The sequence below is a fragment of the Rhinoraja longicauda genome, chromosome 24 (assembly GCF_053455715.1).
Source record: "Rhinoraja longicauda isolate Sanriku21f chromosome 24, sRhiLon1.1, whole genome shotgun sequence".
Classification (NCBI taxonomy): Eukaryota; Metazoa; Chordata; class Chondrichthyes; order Rajiformes; family Arhynchobatidae; genus Rhinoraja; species Rhinoraja longicauda.
The window spans coordinates 20,410,815-20,421,713 of NC_135976.1; positions in this window are offsets into that span (position 1 = coordinate 20,410,815).

The following is a 10,899-nucleotide window of genomic DNA, read 5'->3' on the forward strand; positions in this document are numbered from 1 at the left end:
ACTGTCCCAACACACAGTTACTCGGGTACATTGACCTCACACACTCAGTTACAGGGGTACACTGTACCCCCACACACCCAGTTACAGGGGTACACTGTACCCTGACACACCCAGTTAAAGGGGTACACTGCACCCCCGCACACCCAGTTACAGGAGTACACTGTACCCCCACACACCCAGTTACAGGGGTACACTGTACCCCCACACACCCAGTTACAGGGGTACACTGTACCCCCGCACACCCAGTTACTGGGGGACACAGTATCCCCACACACCTAGTTAGTGTTTACGTCTTCACGAATTTCCCCATGCAATGGGTGACTAAGGGTAATATGGAACAGTACATACAGAAACAAGCTCCCTGCAGCCCACAATGTCAACACTGAACATGAAGCCATGTTAAACTAAACCTCTCTGCTTGCATGTGATCCACATCCCTCTATTTCCTGCATAATCATGTGCCTGTCCAAAAGGCTCTTAAATGCCACAATAGTATCTGTCTCTACCATCATGCCTGGTGGGGCTGAGTGCATCACTCATGCATCGCTGAGTGAAATCATTGCCGCGCACATCTCCTTTAAACTGCCCCTCCAAATAACAGTTTAATTCTTCTGTTTTCAATACATACGACTCTTGAGTCTCGGCTCACCTTAAAGTTATGCCCTCTAATCTTTGACATTTCCTTCCTGGGAGAAAGGTTCTGTCTTATCTAAGGCTCTCATGATTTATAAACTCTAATCCTCTGAATTCTCTCTGCTTTCTCAGCAGGCTCTGCCCAAGGAGTGGCTGGAGATTCCTCACACCATATATGACACAGTGAAATCCCCTGAGACACCAGTTCCTGGACCTTCCAAAAGAGGAGGGCACAGAAACCCCAAGGAGAGCACACTCCAGGAGTATGAAACAGTGAATTATTCTGGGATCCCACACTTTTCCTCGATCAAGGATGGAGGACGAGCCCATGGAAAATCCCACCCTTTGTAGGTCAAGAGATGACCATCCCCCACCCTGGGTCCATGGGCATGTACTGATCTCTGGGCAGATGTTCCTGTGGTATGGGGATGGAGAGGATCCCACTCATCTCAGCCCATCTGCAGCAGTGGGTGTGGATAGGTGGGAGAGCTACAGGGGTAAGGGTGTAGGTGGGATGAGTGGAGAAGGATGGGTGGGGTGGGTTAGGGCGGGATCTTGGGGTTCCGTGACACACAGTCGGGAAGAGTGATCACCTGTGGTTAGTTGTGTGTGCACAACTGTGGCACAGGACCAGGCTAAGCTGTTAAAGAATTGTGAAAACAGATCCTTATCCCCCACGACTGTAATCCAGGATAATTCTAAATGGGAACAATGCAATGGCAGAACAATTATATGCAGCTTTCAATTTTGTCTTCATAAAGGTAGGCACAAATAATCTTTCATGGAACCAAGTATTTGACAGAAATCAGTATGAGTAAAGAGCGGAGAAAATTAACAAGGAATCATATTGGTGAGCCTACCATCAGTAGAGGGGAAAATGCTGGAATCTAACAGGGTTAGACAAAGGCATCATGTGTTCAAAAAGGAGAAATCATGCTTAACAAATCGACTGGAGTTTTGTGAGGAGGCAACTGGTAGAAACGATCAGGGGGGACCAGTGAATGGGTGTATTGAATTGTCCAAAAGCTTTTGATGAAGACCCGGAAAAATTGTGAGTGAGCAAAATTAAAGCAGGTGGATTGGATAGTAGACTGACATGGGTTGAGAACTGCAGGAAAGAAAAAACTGTTGGAATGAACAGATTTTGGACCTGGTGGCAGACAGTGACTAATGGGCTAGGGGAATGATCAATGCTGGGGACTCATTCATCACAACATGGATCAATGATTTAGGTGAGAGAAACAAAGGTAATATCTCCAACTTTGCAGATGTCTCAAAGCTTTGATGGGTGGTACAGGAATGTGTGGGTAAAGTGAGAAACTTATAAAGTTGCAGAAATAGCTATACGCCTGTGAATTGGGAGCTTTATAGAATTCAACATTGATGAGAAAGACAAGATAAAATATGAGTGTAGACTAGTAAGAACCATATTAACAGACTGTATGTAGATGTATAAAATAGAAAACGTAGGCAATTGTTGACCATTCACAAACTGAGACAAGAGAATTTGAATTAAAGAATAGGAGAACAGTGGAGGAATTAAATAACTGCTTTATATTTGTCTTCACGGAAGAAGAGGCAAAAATATCAGAGAAGATCCAGCGAAAGCGAGGAATAAAGGACATAAGTGCAGGCACCTTGTATTTCACACATGTTTGAATGATACATTTTTGGAATAACATGCTAGTTTAATTAATACCAAAGCTTCATTTACGCCCCATATTATTGAAATAATGACCCAAATTTACTTGTGGTAATGTAGTACCATGGTGGCCTGGCAAGGTGCTGTACAGTACAATTGTGTGTGTATTTTGTACATCTTTTTCGTGCGAAGCTCTTTTTTCCCCATCAATAATGTCTGGAAAACATCCATTTGCCTGATCTGGGAAGCCATAAGCTAAAAAAGCACTAAAAGCAATCACAATTGGTGCAAAATTAGATTTGATCATCAGGGAGTTGAGCATGTATCAAATGTTGGCCGCGTGCTTGGTTTTAAGTGAGAGCACTGCTTGATGCAATCAAGACAACGCGAAGAAGATAAAGAAAAGTGCTCCATTAAGGACATCAGCAAGTGCAACAAAAAACTCTTTTGTTTGGAGTTCTGTAATGGAACACGTAGAGCAGATGCTGAGTATGTGGATCGAAGTATCTGAGTATGTGGATCGGTGCAATGTACCAGTCAGCATGTTTGAAGCTCAGGAAAAGGCACACATAATCTATGAAGAACAACAAAATGATGCAGAAGGCCAGTGCAGCCATTCAATGCTAGTTCTGGTTGGTTTGCTAACTTTAGGCGAGGATATGGTTATCACAACATAAAGATGATAGGGAAGGCTGAATCTGCCGACGCCATGCCTGCCGAGCAGTTCATCAAGTTTCTGAAGCTATTATAGAGGAGGGAGGCTATTCTGCAAAGCCTAACAAACCTGGTGCAAAATTTTTTTGGAGGATATTCCAGCACGCACATATATCCCTTGCAGGGAAAAATGACACCTGGCTTCAGGATTGTTATATAGGTACATAGGATTGTTACATAGATACATAGACAATAGGTGCAGGAATAGGCCATTCGGCCCTTTGATCCAGCACCACCATTCAATGTGATCATGGCTGTTCATCCACAATCAGTACCCCGTTCCTCCCTTCTCCCCATATCCCTTGATTCTGCTGGACCTAAGAGTGCCATCTAACTCACTGTTGAAAACATCCAGTGAAATCAGCCTCCATTGACTTCTGAGGCAGAGAATTTCACAAATTCACAACTCTCTGTGTGAAAAAGGTTTTCCTCATCTTAGTTCTAAATGGCCTACTCCTTATTCTTAAACTGGGGACCCTGGTTCTTGACTCTCCCAACATCGGGAACATGTTTCCTGCGTGTCCAATCCCTTAACAATTTAATATGTTTCTATAAGATCCCCTCTAATCTTTCTAAATTCCAGTGAATACAAGCCCAGTCGCTCCATTCTTCCATCATATGATAGTCCCGCTATCCCGGGAATTAACCTCGTGAACCTAAAGCAGCACTCCCTCAATAGCAAGAATGTCCTTCCTCAAATTAGGAGACCAAAACTGCACACAATACTCCAGGTGTGGTCTCACCAGGATCCCTGTACAACTGCAGAGGACCTCTTTGCTCCAATACTCAAATCCTCTCATTATGCCCAAAGTTAGCTTTCTTCACTGCCTGCTGTACCTGCATGTTTACTTTCAGTGCCTGATGTACAAGGACACCCAGGTCTTGTTGTACTTCCGCTTTTCCGAACCTGATGCCATTCAGATAACAATCTGCGTTCCTGTTCTTGCCACCAAAGTGGATAACCTCACTTTTATCCACATTATACTGCATCTGCCATGCATCTGCCCATCACCCACCTGTCCAAGTCACCCTGCATCCTCATAGCATCCTCTTCACAGTTCACATTGCCACCCAGCTTTGTGTCATCTGCAAATTTGCTAACGTTACTTTTAATTCCATCTAAAACATTGATGAATATTGTAAATAGCTGCCGTCCCAGCACTGAGCCTTGCGACACCCCACTAGTCACTGCCTGCCATTCTGAAAGGGACCCATTAATCCCTACTCTTTGTTTCCTGTCTGCCAACCAATTTTCTATCCATGTCAATACCCTACCCCCAATACCATGTACTCTAATTTTGCCCACTGATCTCCTTTGTGGGACCTTATCAACGGCTTTCTGAAAGACCAGTTACACGACATCCACTGGCTCTCCCCTGTCCATTTTATTTTTGTTACATCCTCAAAAGATTCCGGAAGATTTGTCAAGCATGATTTCCCCTTCATAAATCCATGCTGACCTGTGTCACTGCTATCCAAATGCGCCACTCTTACATCTTTAATAATTGACTCCAGCATCTTCCCCACCACTGATGTCAGGCTAACTGGGCTAAAACTCCCTGCTTTCTCTCTCCCTCCTTTCTTAAAAAGTGGGATAACATTAGCTACCCTCCATTCCACAGGAACTGATCCAGAATCTACGGCACATTGGAAAATGATCACCAATGCATCCACGATTTCTAGAGCCACCTCCTTGAGTACCCAGGGATGCAGATTATCAGGCCCTGGAGATTTATCAACCTTCAGTCCCATCAGTCTACCCAACACCATTTCCTGACTAATGTGAATTTCCTTCAATTTCTCCATTACCCCAGGTCCTCTGTCCCCTAGCACATCTGGGAAATTGTGTCTTCCTTAGTGAAGACAGAACCAAAGTACCTGTTCAACTCGCCTGCCAATTCCTTGTTCCCCATAATAAATTCACCTGTTTCTGTCTTCAAGTGACCCAGAAGCTTTGAAGAAGGTCTGAAGAAGGGTCTCGACCCGAAACGTCACCCATTCCTTCTCTCCCGAGATGCTGCCTGACCTGCTGAGTTACTCCAGCATTTTGTGAATAAATCGATTTGTACCAGCATCTGCAGTTATTTTCTTATGAAGCTTTTACTATCCTCCTTTATATTCTTGGCTAGCTTACCTTCATACTTCATCTTTTCTCCCCGAATTGCCTTTTTAGTTACCTTCTGTTGATCTTTAAAATCTACCCAATTTTCTGACTTCCTGTTCATCTTTACTATGTTACACGTCTTCTCTTTTATTTTTAAACTGTCTTTGACTTCCCTTGTCAGCCACGGTCGCCTCTTACTCCCCTTAGAATCTTTCTTCCTCTTTGGAATGAAATGATCCTGCATCTTCTGGATTATTCCCAGAAATACCTGCCATTGCTGTTCCACTGCTAGCGTCTGCTAGGGTCCCTTTCCAGTCAACTTTGGCCAGCTCCTCCCTCATGCCTACATGGTCCCCTTTGTTCAACTGCAATGCTGACACTTCCGATTTTACCTTCTCCCTCTCAAATTGCAGATTAAAATTTATCATATTATGGTCACAACCTCCTAATGGTTCCTTTATCTTGGGTTTCCTTATCAAATCCAGTTCATTACACCATGATAAATCCAGAATTGCCTTTTCCCTGGTTGGCTCCAGTACAACAACATATAATCCTCCAACGCTTTCGCCACCTCCAACGGGATCCCTCGACTGGCCACACCTTCCCATCTCCATCCCTTTCTGCTTTTCGCAGAGACCGTTCCCTCCGCAACTCCCTGCTCAACTCATCCCTTCCCACCTAAACCATCCCCTCCCCTGGAACTTTCCCCTGCAACCGCAGGAGATTCAACACCTGTCCCTTTACCTCCTCCCTCAACTCCATCCAAGGACTTCAACAGTCTTTTCAGGTGAGGCAGAGGTTCACTTGCACCTCCTCCAACCTCATCTACTGCATCCGTTTTCCAGGTGTCAACCTCTGTACATCGGCGAGACCAAACGTAGGCTCGGCTCTCGTTTCGCTGAACACCTCCGCTCAGTCCGCCTTAACCTACCTGATCTCCCGGTTGCTCAGCACTTTAACTCCCCCTCCCATTCCCAATCTGACCTTTTTGTCCCGGTCCTCCTCCATTGTCAGAGTGAGGCCCAGCGCAAATTGGAGGAACAGCACCTCATGTTATGCTTCGGTAGCTTACACCCCAGTGGTATGAACATTGACTTCTCTTACTCCAAATAACCCTTGCTTTCCCTCTCCATCCCCTCCCAGTTCTCCCACCAGTATTACCGTTTCCGACTACATTCTCTCTCTGTCCCGCCCACTCCCCTGACATCAGTCTGAAGAAGAGTCTCGACCCGAAACGTCACCCATTCCTTCTCTCCAGAGATGCTGCCTGTCCCGCGGAGTTACTCCAGCATTTTGTGTCTACCATGTTTTCCTCTTTGAAACATTGCAGCTGTAACCAACCTGTAAGTAGGCCTGCAATAGACCTCAGAAGGTCAAACCTGAGGAACAACCTCCGCTCTCGATTGCTGAGCCACGACAGTTCAATATTTGAAGTGTATTGATTAATTTTAAAAGTTAATTTAGCTAAAATGCAAATGATTAAAAATATAGCATGACAAAAAGCACATTGAGCTTCGCTGACCATCTGAAAGACGTTTGCTGACCTTTCGACAATGAAGGGTCCTTGCCGCGTGCATCAACATGACAAGTAAAGCAGAGCAATGGGAATGTGATGGGGTTAGGCCCCCCTAATAGCTGGGTAGGAACTGCTTTGTAACAAAGTAAAGCGCCCCTATCACTCCATTGAAACATCCCTATTATATTAAGTCCTGCCATTTGATGACTGTCTGATGAGAGAGGATATCTGTCAGGGTAGGCCGGTGCCCTCCCTCACGCTTATCCTTAGGGGGTGATGTATGTGTATCCTGAGTGTGCTATTATAGAAATATAGAAAATAATTTAGTTTAGTTTAGTTTAGTTTAGAGATACAGCATGGAAACAGACCATTCGGCCCATCGAGTCCGCACAGACCAGCGATCCCCGCACATTAACACTATCCTACACTAGGGACAATGTTTACATTTATACAGACCCAATTGACCTGCCAACCTGTTATGATTTTGGAATGAGGGTGGAATCTGAGGTTCTTGGATAAAACCCATGCAGGTCTCGGGCAGAACGTACAAACTCCATACAGATAAGCACCCGTAGGTGCAGGAGTCGGCCATTCGGCCCTTCGAGCCACCACCGCCATTCAACATAATCATGGCTGATTATCCAGAATCAGTAACCTGTCCCTGCTTTCTCCCCATGTCCCTTGATTTCGTTAGCACTAAGAGCTTTCTCTAACTCTCTCGTGAATACGTCCAGTGAATTAGCCTCCACTGCCTTCTGTGGCAGAGAATTCCACAGATTCACAACTCTGGCTGAAAAAGTATTTCCTCATCTCAGTCCTAAATGGCTTACCACTTATTCTTAAACTTTGACCCCTGGTTCTGGACTCCCCCAAAAGGGGAACATTTCACTTCCCCTTCTCTGGGGACAGCTTTCCTTTTCGTAGAAATGTCGAAACACCATGCATGATGGGGAAGGAGGATTTTAAAAAGGAGGTGACAATGCAATATTGATTCATGGCGGCACAGTGGCACCGCAGTAGAGTTGCTGCCTTTCATCGCCAGAGACCCGGGTTCGATCCTGACTACGGATGCTGTTCGTACGCAGTTTGTACGTTTTCCCTGTAACCGTGTGGGTTTTCTCTGGGTGCTCCTGTTTCCTCCCACACCAAAGATGTATTGGTTTGTTGATTAATGGGCTTCAGTAAAATTGTAAGATTGTCCCTAGTATGTAGGGTAGTGTTAATGTACGGGGTGATTGCTGGTCGGCGCGGACCTGTTGGGCCGAAAGGACTGTTCCGTGCTGTAAAGCCAAGTAAAGCCAAAAAGAGTCCATTGTTTCAGAAAAGAGGAAGGAAATCCAAGAAGGCTCCTCAAATGAGGCCTTGTGGGTAGAAACATTTCTGGAAGGTCAACCACAGGTGTCCCAGCAGAAGATAGAGAAGCAGAGTTGCAGACGAATTCTGAGCAGTTTTAAGCCCCATGTTTGAGGGGTGTCCCCACCAGATTCCATCCCTCAGTATCCAGCAGCTGAAGGACACGAGACTGTGGTCCTCCCCCACAGAGCCTTGGTGTTGGCTGCACCAAATATCAGCAAGTCCACAACGCTGTTCTGGGAGGTCAGGTTTCAGGCAGACCAAATAGCATCTTTCACAGAGTTGATGATCGCCCAGCAGCACTTGATGTCCATCTCCGAATGTGGCAGGGGAACAGCCCATATTCCAGTTAGTGCTCAGTTACGGAGCAGCTCGGGATGGACCCTTGTATCATTCTCCAAACCCTCTTCACAAATGCACACTCAATGAAGAGGTGGGCAACTGTCTCCTCTCTGTGGAAATAAGAACTGCAGATGCTGGTTAATAAACAAAAGGTCACAAAGTGCTGGAGTAACTCAGCGGGTCAGGCAGCATCCCTGAAGAATTTAGATATATGATATTTTGCGTGGAGACCCTTCTTCAGACACTGTCTGTGGCAACTGTCCAGAGGGCAGCGTGTAAGATTCCAACAGTACAAGGAGGATGTTACAGGGAGGGTCCCTCTCACCATGAGTCATGTGAGGTCTTGGTGCTTGTTGGTGGGTTCTGGCAATGAGGCATTTTGGCAAATAAACGACAAAATAATCTGCTCAGGGAACCACGCCACAGGATCCATGAAAACCTTGCAGAGGAACATACTTGCAGAATGTTCCATGCCGACCACTACCCAAAGTGCTGGAGTAATTCAACGGGTCAGGCAGCATCTCTGGAGAAAAAGGATGGGTGATGGTTGAGGTCCCTCTGAGATACTTCAGCACTTTGTGTCTATCTTTGTTTTACACCCACATCTGCAGTACTTTGTTTCTATATTGTGGTCAAATGTGTGTGGTTTTAAGAACTTTTCCACCAAGGGCAGGTGGTGTGGCAGTGATCCTGCCTTCTGACCCAATAATATATTCACGATCTTCTGATTCAGGCAGAGTTATCAGAAGTGATGGGTTTTTGGAAATCATTTGTCTGTGACGTTGGCTAAGGTTTTGGTCGCCTCTCCATCAGCACACACTGACCTGCTACTTACACTTTTCTTTGTCATTTTCTAACTTCCCAATTACCATGGTAACCATGGCTTCATCCTGTCAGAGATTCACAGTTCAAACCATCACTCTCCCACTTCCTTTGAGAATTAAAACAAACTTTTTGGTCTTTTTCGCAGTTCAGATGTAAACCTCAGGCCTGAACAGTTAACTGTTTCCATTTGCTGCTGAACTGCTGATTGTTTTGCTCCATTTTTGCTTTAGATTCACAGCATCTTTTTTTTTTTAAACGTTCATAGTTTGCAGTTGGTTTAATGGAATGCATTGGAAATTTTTCAGTAGAATAATATATTTTGCAAAAAACGTCAAAGGCAATGTTTATTGTCTTCACAATGTCCAAACTACCTCCTCTCTGGGGACTTTGCAAATGCATGAGATTTAACCTGTCCCTGCACCTCCCTTTCATCCATCAAAGACCCCGCAGTCCGTACAGGTGAAATGGACGCTCACATGCACCTCCTCTAATCTCTTCAAAAGTTAGCCGTTGGATGCAAAAGGCAGCCATTGGATTGGACAAATTAGTGTATTTCAATGCTTGAGCACTAGTGAATTTCCAAAGGTAGCCATTGGATTGGCCAATAAAGCGGCATATTGAGCAGCCGATAGAAGGAAGACAAGATGTAGCAGAATGGCCCATTGAGAGTGAAGTTGTTTTAGTGTTTACAGTTTTACAGATACTGTGCGGAAACAGGCCCTTTGGCCCACCGAGTCCGCACTGTCCAGTGATCCCTGCACATTAACACTACTCTACACAAACTAAGGATAATTTACACTTATACCAAACCAATTAACCTACAAACATGTACGTCTTTGGAGTGTGGGAGGAAACCGAAGATCTCGGTGAAAACCCATGTGGTCACGGTGAGAACGTACAAACTCCGTACAGACAGCACCCGTAGTCGGGATCGAACCTGGATCTCCAGTGCCGCAAGGGGTCCAGGAAGCTTTGCTGAGTCTGATAGAAGGTAAAAGTAGTTTCTGTTTCTTTGTGTGATTTCTGTGGGTTTTTCCCCTCTTAGTTTTAGTGCAGTAGAAATGGCAGGTAGAATGGTGAAATGTTCTCCCTGCAAAAAGTTGGAAGTCAGGGAAACTGTTGGTGTCTCAGGGTAATACAGCGTGGAAACAGACCGTTCAGCCCAACTTGCACACGCCGACCAACATGCCCCATCTACTCCAGTCTCACCTGCCTGCGCTCAGCCCTGTCCCTCCAAACCTATCCTATCCATGTATCTGTCTAACTGCTTAAACTTTGCGATAGTACCTACAAACATTACTTGCGCATGTTGGCAGTAACTACCTGATTGGGAGTAGAATGAGACAGATGATCTTGGTTGACTTTAGCGGTCAGAGGCTGACCGAACGGTGATCTTCGTGGCCCGCGGTGAGGTCCAGGCGCCGCAGCTCATCAACAGACACCATTTCCTCCTCCTGTTTCCCCTCCTGCCCGGCTTCAATCCGGACGCTGCTGGGTCTCCACCTCACCGGACCTCGGCCAAGCGACCAGTCCCGTCCCACATCACCACGGCCGCCAATGGTTCTCACGCACTTTCCATGGTTTCCAAACAGGGCAGCGGCCCAACGGAGCCCGAGACTGCGGGATTAATGGAAGTGTTTCCCGGGATCGGCCATTCCATGTTTCGCAACCCCCTCCAGTCAATCTCAGCACCCACCAATTCAAATGCGCCCTGGATTCGTTGAATGATGCCGTGGGTCAATAGTTGGGCGGCTGTGGGAAGAGGTGTGG